Here is an 11,505-nt window from a genome sequence, read left to right on the forward strand (position 1 = left end):
TTCCAATATTTGCTCCTTTTCCAGCCCAGAATTCCAGTTGCCAGCATTCTGCCTCTTCATGACAAACCTTGTAAAATAAGAGAGAATAGCCATGAGTATTGTGACATAACGTGTAATAACAGCCCATAATGCAATAAATATCGATATAAAAGCATGATGCAAAATGGACGTATCAACTCCCCCAAGCTTAGACCTCGCTTGTCCTCAAGCGGAAGCCGATATCAAAAAATATGTCCACATGTTTAGAGATAGAGATGTTGATAAAAATAAAATACGAAAATGAGGGCATCATCATCATTATTGTAATAGCAACATATATATATATATATATATATATATATATATATTGTCATATGGTTTCTTATGCTCAAGTAACAATCTATTCACAAAGTCAAGTATGGTTCAGAAACTTCATTGAGAACTAACAAACTATAATCTCAGTCATTGAAGCAATTGCAATTTAACATAACATCGGAAAGAGTCAAGAATAGAGCTTTTCAGCAAGTCCACATGCTCAACTATCATATAGTCTTTCACAATTGCTAACACTCACGCAATACTTATGGTTCTGGAGTTTTAATCGGACACAGAGAAAGATAGGGGCTTATAGTGTTGCCTCCCAACATTTTCACCTTTGGGTGATATCAACAATAATAGTTCATGCTAACTTACATCCAGTTGGATATATATATCAGGATCTTCCAACATGAGGTGCTTGCCAAAGGATAAAATGAAAAAGGGAAAGGTGAGGATCACCTTGACTCTTGCATAATGTAAAAGATAGGCCCTTCGCAAAGGGAAGCAGAGGTTGTCATGTGCTTTTAGGGTTGGATGCACAAAATCTTAATGCAAAAGAACATCACTTTATATTGCCACTTGTGATATGAACCTTTATTATGTAGTCCGTCGCTTTTATTACTTCCATATCACACGATCGTATAAAGCTTATTTTCTCCACACTAATAAGTCATACATATTTAGAGAGCAATTTTTATTGCTTGCAACATGACAACTTACTTGAAGGATCTTACTCAATCCATAGGTAGGTATGGTGGACTCTCATGGCAAAACTAGGTTTAAGGATATTTGGAAGCACAAGTAGTATCTCTACTTGATGCAAGGAATTTGGCTAGCATGGGGGGGGGGAAGCAAGCTCAACATGTTGGACGATCCATGACAATATACTTTAACTAAGATGTGAGAAAACATAACCCATTATGTTGTCTTCCTTGTCCAACATCAACTCTTTAGCATGTCATACTTTAATGAGTGCTCACAATCATAAAAGATGTCCAAGATAGTATATTTATATGTGAAAACCTCTCTTTCTTTATTACTTCCTATTAATTGCAACGATGACCAAAACTATGTTTGTCAACTCTCAACGACTTTTATGCCTCATACTCTTTATATGTGGAGTCATTACTATCCATAAGATCAATATGAACTCTTTTATTTCTTTTTATTCTTTTATGCACTCAAGATCATAGCAAGATAGCAAAGCCCTTGACTCAACACTAATCTTTATTATTGCCTAGAGGGATCACAAAGAAAAACTCAAAACTTATTCATACTAAAACTTTATTCTACTAGATCAAGATATTACTAAAAGGATCGAACTAAGTAAAACGGTAAAGATAGGAGTGTGATGGTGATACGATACCGGGGCACCTCCCCCAAGCTTGGCAGATGCCAAGGGGAGTGCCCATACCCATGTGATTATGTCCTCGGAGGTGGTAAAGAAGGAGTTGTTAATGATGTAGGCTTGTCGTCCGTATTCCAAGGCATAGGCTCACCATCATAGAAGGATGATCGAGTCTTCGGGATCCTCAAATCTGCAGCCAAACTCATCCTCTTGAATCTATATTCATACTCACAGTTTTGGTTTTGCAGGTCATAGATCTGGGCTTGGAGGTGCTCGATTTTCTCATGAAGCTTGAAGATGGTCTCCCCAATGTTCTTGGCGTCTAGCTTGTGGTTGTTGGTGAACTTCGTGATCATCATCTGGTTGGCGTTAAGTCCACGCTCCACCATCCCTTGGCACTTGAAAACTTGTTGTTCCATCGCTTAGAGCTTTGTCTCCACGCTTCCGATACTCCTTGGTCCCTCCACATCGCGGATGTGCAGCACCCCCTCATGCATCTCAATGGTTTGAGGGTGTTGCAGCACCTCTGCGAGATAGGGGTTGATAACCCTCTCAAAAAGCTTGTCCTTGGGAGTGCTTGGAGACGTCATGGTGCTCTAGATCTGTCAGAAAAACAGCTCGAAATGAAAACAGAAGATTTTTGCGTGATACGGTGGTCAAAACCTTCGGGGGATTATATAATGATTTTTTACCGACCAAAAAAGTAACGTGCAAGAAAACGGAGTCCGGAGGGCACACGAGGTGCCCACGAGGCAGGGGCACGCCCAGTAAGGGTGGGTGCGCCCTCCACCCTCGTGGAGGCCTCGTGGACTTTCTGGACTACGTCTTATTTTCCTAAATTCTTAAATATTCCAAAACAGAGAAAAATTGCTATAAGAACTGTTTTGGAGTTGGTTTACTTACCGTACCACATACCAATTCCTTTTCGGAGTCTGAAAAGTTCTGGAAGGTGTCTCTTATGTATTCCTCTGGGGTTACGGTTTCAACAATGTTAGTTTCAACATTTATAGGATTACCTGAGATATAATGTTTGATTCTTTGACCGTTCACCACCCTCGGACTTGTGCCTTCGAAGTTGTTGATTTTTATGGCACCGGAATGATAGACTTCCTCGATAACGTAAGGGCCTTCCCATTTAGAGAGAAGTTTTCCTGCAAAAAATCTTAAACGAGAGTTGAATAGCAACACATAATCACCTACATTAAACTCACGCTTTTGTATCCTTTTGTCATGCCATCTTTTAACTTTTTCCTTAAACATCTTGGCATTCTCATAGGCTTGGGTTCTCCATTTATCAAGTGAGCTAATATCAAATAACCTCTTCTCACTGGCAAATTTGAAATCATAGTTGAGATCTTTAATAGCCCAATATGCCTTATGTTCAAGTTCGAGAGGTAAGTGACATGCTTTTCCATAAACCATCTTATACGGAGACATACCCATAGGATTTTTATATGCAGTTCTATAGGCCCATAATGCATCATCAAGTTTCTTGGACCAATTCTTTCTAGATCTATTAACAGTCTTTTGCAAAATTAATTTAAGCTCTCTATTACTCAATTTTACTTGGCTACTAGACTATGGGTGATAAGGAGATGCAATTCTATGATTAACATCATACTTAGCAAGCATTTTACGAAAAGCACCATGAATAAAATGTGAACCACCATCAGTCATTAAATATCTAGGGACTCCAAACCTCGGAAAAATAACTTCTTTAAGCATCTTAATAGAGATGTTATGATCAACACTACTAGTTGGAATAGCATCTTGACACGTCTCCAACGTATCTACTTTTCCAAACACTTTTGCCCTTGTTTTGGACTCTAACTTGCATGATTTGAATGAAACTAACCCGGACCGACGCTGTTTTCAGCAGAACTGCCATGATGTTGTTTTATGTGTAGAAAAGAAAAGTTCTCAGAATGTCCTGAAAATCCACGGTGGCACTTTTTGGAATTAATAAGAATTTCTGGGCAAAAGAAATATACCAGGGGGCCCAGGACCTGTCCACGAGACAGGCCCCCCTGTAGGGCGCGCCCCCCTATATCGTGGGCCCCCTAGAGCTCCACCGACCTTAACTCCAACTCCATATATTCCGTCTCGCGGAGAAAAAAATCAGAGAGAAAGTTTCATCACGTTTTACGACACGGAGCCGCCGCCAAGCCCTAATCTCTCTCGGGAGGGCTGATCTGGAGTCCGTTCGGGGCTCCGGAGAGGGGGATTCGTCGTCGTCGTCATTCAACCATCCTCCATCACCAATTTCATGATGCTCACCGCCGTGTGTGAGTAATTCCATCGTAGGCTTGCTGGACGGTGATGGGTTGGATGAGATTTACCATGTAATTAAGTTAGTTTTGTTAGGGTTTGATCCCTAGTATCCCCTATGTTCTGAGATTGATGTTGCTATGACTTTGCTATGCTTAATTCTTGTCACTAGGGCACGAGTGCCATGATTTCAAATCTGAACCTATTATGTTTTCATGAATATATGTGTGTTCTTGATCCTATCTTGCAAGTCTATAGTCACCTATTATGTGTTATGTTCCGACAACCCCGAAGTGACAATAATCGAGATACTTCTCGGTGATGACCGTAGTTTGAGGAGTTCATGTATTCACTATGTGTTAATGCTTTGGTCCGATTCTCTATTAAAAGGAGGCCTTAATATCCCTTAGTTTCCACTAGGACCCCGCTGCCACGGGAGGGTAGGACAAAAGATGTCATGCAAGTTCTTTTCCATAAGCATGTATGACTATTTACGAAATACATGCCTACATTACATTGATGAACTGGAGCTAGTTCTGTGTCACCCTATGTTATAGCTATTACATGAGGAATCGCATCCGGCATAATTATCCATCACTGATCCATTGCCTACGAGCTTTTCATATATTGTTCTTCGCTTATTTACTTTTCCGTTGCTACTGTTACAACTACTACAAAAACCCAAAAACATTTATCTTTACTTCTGTTACTGTTACCATTACTATCATACTACTTTGCTACTAAATACTTTGCTGCAGATACTAAGTTATCCACGTGTGGTTGAATTGACAACTCAGCTGCTAATACTCAAGAATATTCTTTGGCTCCCCTTGTGTCGAATCAATAAATTTGGGTTGTACTTCACCCTCGAAAGCTGTTGCGATCCCCTAAACTTGTGGGTTATCAAGACTAATTTCTGGCGCCATTGCGCGGGAGCATAGCTCTATTCTCTGAGTCACTTGGGATTTATATCTGTTGATCACTATGAAGAACTTGAAAGATGCTAAAACCAAGATTTTGCCCTCAACTACGAGGGGAGGTAAGGAACTGCCATCTAGCTCTGCACTAGATTCTCCTTCCGTTATTAGTAGGCTTGCGACACCTAGACCTGCTACTGCTATGAATTCTGATATGTCGCATGTTATTGATGATGCCACTTCTGCTATGCATGATGAAACTACTTCTGTGTGTGATACTACTTTGCCATTAGGTGAATTTCTTGATGAACAACTTGCTAGAGTTAGGGGGAATGAAAATATTGAAGATGCTATCATTGATGATAGTGATGATGAAGGTTCTCCCAATGATTATGTATTGCCTATTGTTCCTAAGGATTATGTTATGAATGAAGAAGCTGCTAGGGAAATTTTTGCTTGCAATGATAGATCTGATCTTAAGAAATTATAAGCTAAATGGGAGCAGCAGTCTCTTAATGCTAGAATGAAACCTGACCCTGTTTTTGCTACTTCACCTATCTGTGTTACTGATAAGGATTATGAATTCTCTGTTGATCCTGAAATTATTACTTTAGTTGAATCTGATCCTTTTTATGGCCTTGAATCTGAAACTGTTGTGGCACATCTTACCAAGTTGAATGATATAGCTACCCTGTTTACTAATGATGAGAAGTCTCGCTATTTTTATATCCTTAAGATATTTCCGTTCTCATTAAAGGGTGATGCTAAGACTTGGTACAATTCTCTTGCTCCTGGTTTTGTGCGTAGTCCCCAGGATATGATTTATTACTTCTCTGCTAAATATTTCCCTGCTCATAAGAAACAAGCTGCCTTGCGGGAAATATATAACTTTGTGCAAATCAAAGAAGAGAGTCTCCCACAAGCTTGGGGGAGGCTTCTCCGGTTACTTAATGCTTTGCCTGATCATCCTCTTAAGATAAATGAAATACTTGATATCTTTCATAATGGACTAACCGATGCTTCCAAGGACTACTTGGATAGTTGTGCTGGTTGTGTTTTCAGGGAAAGAACAGTTGACGAAGCTGAAATATTATTGAATAATATGTTGACTAATGAAAATAATTGGACTCTTCCTGAGCCAATTCCTGAAGTGATTCCTGAACCAATTGAGCCAAGTCCTGAGCCTATTCCTAAACCCACTCCGAAGAAAAGAGGTGTTTTATTTCTCAGTCCTGAAGATATGCAAGAGGCAAAGAAATCAATGAAATAAAAAGGTATTAAAGCTGAAGATGTTAAGAATTTGCCACCTATTGAAGAAATACATGGTCTTAATATACCACCTGTTGAAGAACCATATTGTCTTGATAACCCGACACAGGTAGTAAAGGTAAATTCTCTCTATAGATATGATAAAGTTGAAATACCCTCTACTAAATTTCATAGCCCATGCTTAGATGAATTTGATGACTTTATGGCTAGACAAGAAAGTTTTAGTGCTTATGTTGGTAGAGAGTTAAAGAATAATGCTTTCGAGATAGGGCGTGTAAGTGATAACCTGGCTAGAGTTAAAGATGAACTTCACCTCGTTAGCAAATATGCTTCTATGGTTGCTGCTCAAGCTGAGCAAGTACTTAAAGCTCAAAATGATTGCTTGAGGAATTAAATAATAAAAATGACTTTGATGTTAGAGTGGCTACTAGAACTGGTAGAATGACTCAGGAACCTTTGTATCCTAAAGGCCACCATAAGAGAATCGAGCAAGATTCTCAGAGAAATAATTTAGAGACACCTAGTTCTTCTAAAAAGAAGAAAAAGAAAAATGATAGAACTTTGCATGCTTCTAGTGAACCTACTGTAGACACACCTGAGAATCCCAATGATATTTCTATCTCTGATGCTGAAACTCAATCAGGTGATGAACATGAACCTGGTGATAATGTTAATGATAATGTTCATGTTGATGCTCAATCTAGCAAAAACAATGATGTAGAGATTGAACCTGCTGTTGATCTTGATAACCCACAATCAAAGAATCAACGTTATGATAAGAGAGATTTTGTTGCTAGGAAGCACGGTAGATAAAGAGAACCATGAGTTCAGAAACCCATGCCCTTTCCTCCTAAACCATCCAAGACAAAGGATGATGAGGATTTTGAGCGCTTTGCTGAAATGATTAGACCTATCTTCTTACGTATGTGCTTAACTGATATGATGAAAGTAAATCCTTATGCTAAGTATATGAAGGATATCATTACAAATAAAAGAAAGATACCGGAAGCTGAAATTTCCACCATGCTTGCTAATTACACTTTTAAGGGTGGAATACCAAAGAAACTTGGAGATCCGGGTGTACCAACTATACCATGCTCCATTAAAAGAAATTATGTTAGAACTTCTTTATGTGATCTTGGAGCCAGTGTAGTGTTATGCCTCTCTATTTATATCGTAGACTTGAATTGAATAAGTTGACACCTACTGAAATATCTTTGCAAATGGCTGATAAATCAACTGCTATACCTGTCGGTATTTGTGAGGATGTGCCTGTTGTGGTTGCAAATGTCACTATCTTAACGGACTTTGTTATTCTTGATATTCCCGAGGATGATAGTATGTCTATTATCCTTGGTAGACCTTTTCTGAATACTGCAGGGGCTGTTATTGATTGCAACAAAGGCAATGTCACTTTTCATGTTAATGGTAATGAACATATGGTACACTTTCCGAGGAAACAATCTCAAGTTCATAGCATCAATTCTATTGAAAAAGTTCCAACTATTATTTTTTGGAGGTTTTGAATTTCCTCTCCCTACTGTCAAGAAAAAGTATGATATTCTTATTGTTGGGGATTTTCATATACCCATTGAGGTAACTTAGTGTTATTCGAAATTTCTCCGGTTTCGTGTTATTCGGAATGAGTTTGTTAACAAGACTTGATCAACCTTGTTAGTGGGTTCATTTTGATGATCACGAGATGGATGAAACTAGAAGGCACAACCTTCTGCACCCTCTTTCTACTTTCTGTTATTTAGATTAAATAAAGCAAAAAATAGTATTATCCATCTGTTTTCTGATTTATCCATGCAATAAAAAATAGTCCGAAAATAAAAGTGCTCCAAATGCCCTGCAAATTTAGTATGATTTTTTCTGGAATATTTGAGGATTTTAGGCACTGAAATCACTGCAGGAGGGGCAAGCACCAGGCCACAAGAGTGGAGGGCGCACCCCATATCTCGTGGGCCCCTGGTGGCCCCCCTCCACTTATGCCAGCATCCACACACTTCATCTTCTATCCAAAAAAATCCCCATCCAGCTTAAGCATGAGTTCTAGCTCGTTTTGCTGCGATTTTCGATATCCTTTCTCAAAGCTTCATTCACAAAACTGCTTTGGGAGATTGTTGCTTGGTATGTGACTCCTCCATTGGTCCAATTAGTTTTTGTTCTAGTGCTTTATTCATTGCAAATTTTTGTTGCATAGGTGACCTTGTTCTTGAGCTTGCATGTTAAATTTTTGAGGTCCCAAGCAATTCTAATGCATGATATAGTCTCTAGGCACTTGTAGGAGTAGTTGCTATCAATCTTGTTTAGTTTTATGCACTTTTATTTGGAAGTTACTAAAATTTCAGAAATTTTCAGAAAATGTTAAGGAAGTTTTTGAGGGGCTCTTCTAGCCAAAGCTCTCAGAAAAAACAAGCCAAAGAGAAGGAAAAGGCCAAGTATAATCTTCCTCGCTTAGCGGAAGTACGGTCGTGTGAATGGCCATGCAAGGATTTCTTGAAAGAAGCTGGAATTCATGAAGATTTTTATTCTTTGATCGAGACTGCAGGCCTAGCCAATTTCATCAACGACCGAATCGATAAGTATCTCTTACTCACAAATACTTTCGTGCAAAACTTTTATTATTATCCTAAGAAGTCACCGCCCGCAGTATCATTTCATTTATATGATGAATTCAGAGAAATGTCTTTAAGTAATTTTTGCGCGGTGTGTAGGATACCTTATGAGGGAGAATTAGAGGAACCCCATCGTAAAGATGTGGATGGCTTCATTAATACTATAGCTGTAGAGGAGCCAAAGAAGGACTCTGAGGCAAAAGTCTCTAGCACACACTTTCCTGTTTTACGCTACTTTGCCATATTTGCTACTAGATGCTTGATTGGTCATGGAAATAGTGGAAATTTGAGCGTTCCTGATATTATCATTCTTCAACATGCCTTGCTTAGAGACAATACTTTTAGTATGGGTGCCGTCGTTGCTAAACGGCTAGCCCTGAATCGTACAAAAGGCCCCATATTTGGAGGTATCTATGCTGCACGTCTTGCTAAACATTTTCAGATACCCATTAGGCACCTTGAGAAGGGGGAGATAAAATTGCCTCCTCGCATTTTAGATTACAAGAGCATGGTAGCACACAGGTTTATTGTTGACAACGAAGATAGTATGCTCTTGTATAAACTTAGATTCAATAAGAAACACTTTGAGATTATTATTTTGCCTGCGCCTCTATTGTTTGATTTTCTTGTAGAAAATTTTCTCGCCACACCGGAAGCGGTGAACAACCATCGAGCCCAAGCTTTTACTCCAGAATCTGAACCTGAGCCGAAACCTGAACTGGACCCTTATCGTGCATCATCTGTCTAGTGGGATCCGGAGATGACCAGCCAGTGGTATCCTGATTACACCTCTCATTACACCGGAGAGAGTAGCGGCGGTCCTTGGTACTAAGACCAACTTAGGCCAAAAGCCTAAGCTTGGGGGAGTACGTATTTCTCACCGACTTTACATTCATGTTCACACACTAGTCGTCGGTGCTCATACTCTTTCATTGAATTATCCATGCTAGTTTAAATTTCCTTTTCTAGTTTTCTTCTTGTGTGTTTGATAAACCTCGAGAAAAACCAAAAAAATTAGTTCGTTTAATTTCCTTGCTTGTAGCAGGAATTAAAATGAAAACCCAAAAAGATTTCTAGTTCTTCTTCTTTCTTGTTGGGAGCTTTCCCGTGTAAATAGTTTTCTTTTCTTTTCTTTCCTTTGGAAGTCGAGAAGACCATATTGAAAATGCTTAGTGGCTCTCCTATGCATGGTTGTTTATTTAACTTAGAGCCCATATTACCTTGTCTTCTCTCTTGAGTTGAATGCTTGCAGATTCCAGTTTAGTCCAATGCACGTGCACTCTTATTATTATACACATCGTTCGGTCGTGCAAGTGAAAGGCAATAATGACGATATATGATGGACTTATTGGGATGAGAAAAGCTGGTGTGAACTCGACCTCTCTTGTTTTTGTAAATATGATGAGTTCATCGTTTCTGAGTCAGCTATTATAGAGTAAACATATTTGCAATGATATTTAGAGATTATAGTTGCTTGTGCCATGCTTGATTAGCTATGAGTTATAATGGTTTACCTTGCGTGCCAACATGCTATTAGAATGATTATGATGTGGTATGATGGGATGGTATCCTCCTTTAAATGTATTGAGTGACTCGACTTGGCACATGTTCATGCATGTAGTTGAAACAAATCTACATAGCCTTCACGATATTTATGTTCATGGTGGATTATATCCTACTCATGCTTGTATTCGGTGTGAATTAATTTTAATGCATGTTTATGACTGTTGTCGCTCTCTCAGTTGGTCGCTTCCCAGTCTTTTGCTAGCCTTCACCTGTATTAAGCGGGAATACTGCTTGTGCATCCAAACTCCTTAAACCTCAAAGTTGTTCCATATGAGTCCACCATACCTTCCTATATGCAGTATCTACCTACCGTTCCAAGTAAATTTGTATGTGCGAAACTCCAAATCTTCAAATGAAATTCTGTTTTGTATGCTCGAGCAGCTCATGTTACAACTAGGGCTGCCTATATCTTCCATGCTAGGTGGGTTATTCTCACGAGGAGTGGACTCCGCTCCTCATTCACGAGAAAGGGCCGGTAACCGGGATGCCAATCCCATGATCCAAAAAGATCAAAGCAAATCAAAATAATTAAATAAAACTCCCCTAGGGCTGTTGTTAGTTGGAGGCACTCGTCGTTTCAAGCAAGCCATGGATTGATGCTTGTTGGTGGTTGGGGGAGTATAAACCTTTACCATTATGTTTGGGAACTGCCTATAATGCATGTAGTATGGAAGATACAGTCATCTCATAAATGTTGCATTGACAATGAAAGTATGCCGCTCAAAATGTTATTCAATCTCTATTTTAAAATCGAGCTCTGGCACCTCTACAAATCCCTGCTTCCCTCTGTGAAGGGCCTATCTATTTACTTTTATGTTGAGTCATCACCCTTCTTATTAAAAGCACCCGCTGGAGAGCACACTGTCATTTGCATTCATTACTATTGGTTTATATTGGGTATGACTTGACTGGATCTCTTTTACCATGAATTACAATGCTTAGTCAGTCCTTGATCTTTAAAGGTGCTCTGCATTTATGTTTTGCGGTCTCAGAAAGGGCTAGCGAGATACCATTTTGTTATATCATGTTATAATTATTTTGAGAAAGTGTTGTCATCCGAGTTTTATTATTATGGCTCGCTAGCTGATTATGCTATTGATATGAGTAATTATGAGAGCTAAGTGTTATTGTGAGTATGGTTAGTTCATAATATTTGTTGAAACTTGAATGCTGGCTTTTCATGTTTACAACAAAAAGAGCAAACAGAGTTTGTAAAAGT

Source organism: Triticum aestivum, chromosome 2B, assembly GCF_018294505.1.
Source record: "Triticum aestivum cultivar Chinese Spring chromosome 2B, IWGSC CS RefSeq v2.1, whole genome shotgun sequence".
Taxonomy (NCBI): domain Eukaryota; kingdom Viridiplantae; phylum Streptophyta; class Magnoliopsida; order Poales; family Poaceae; genus Triticum; species Triticum aestivum.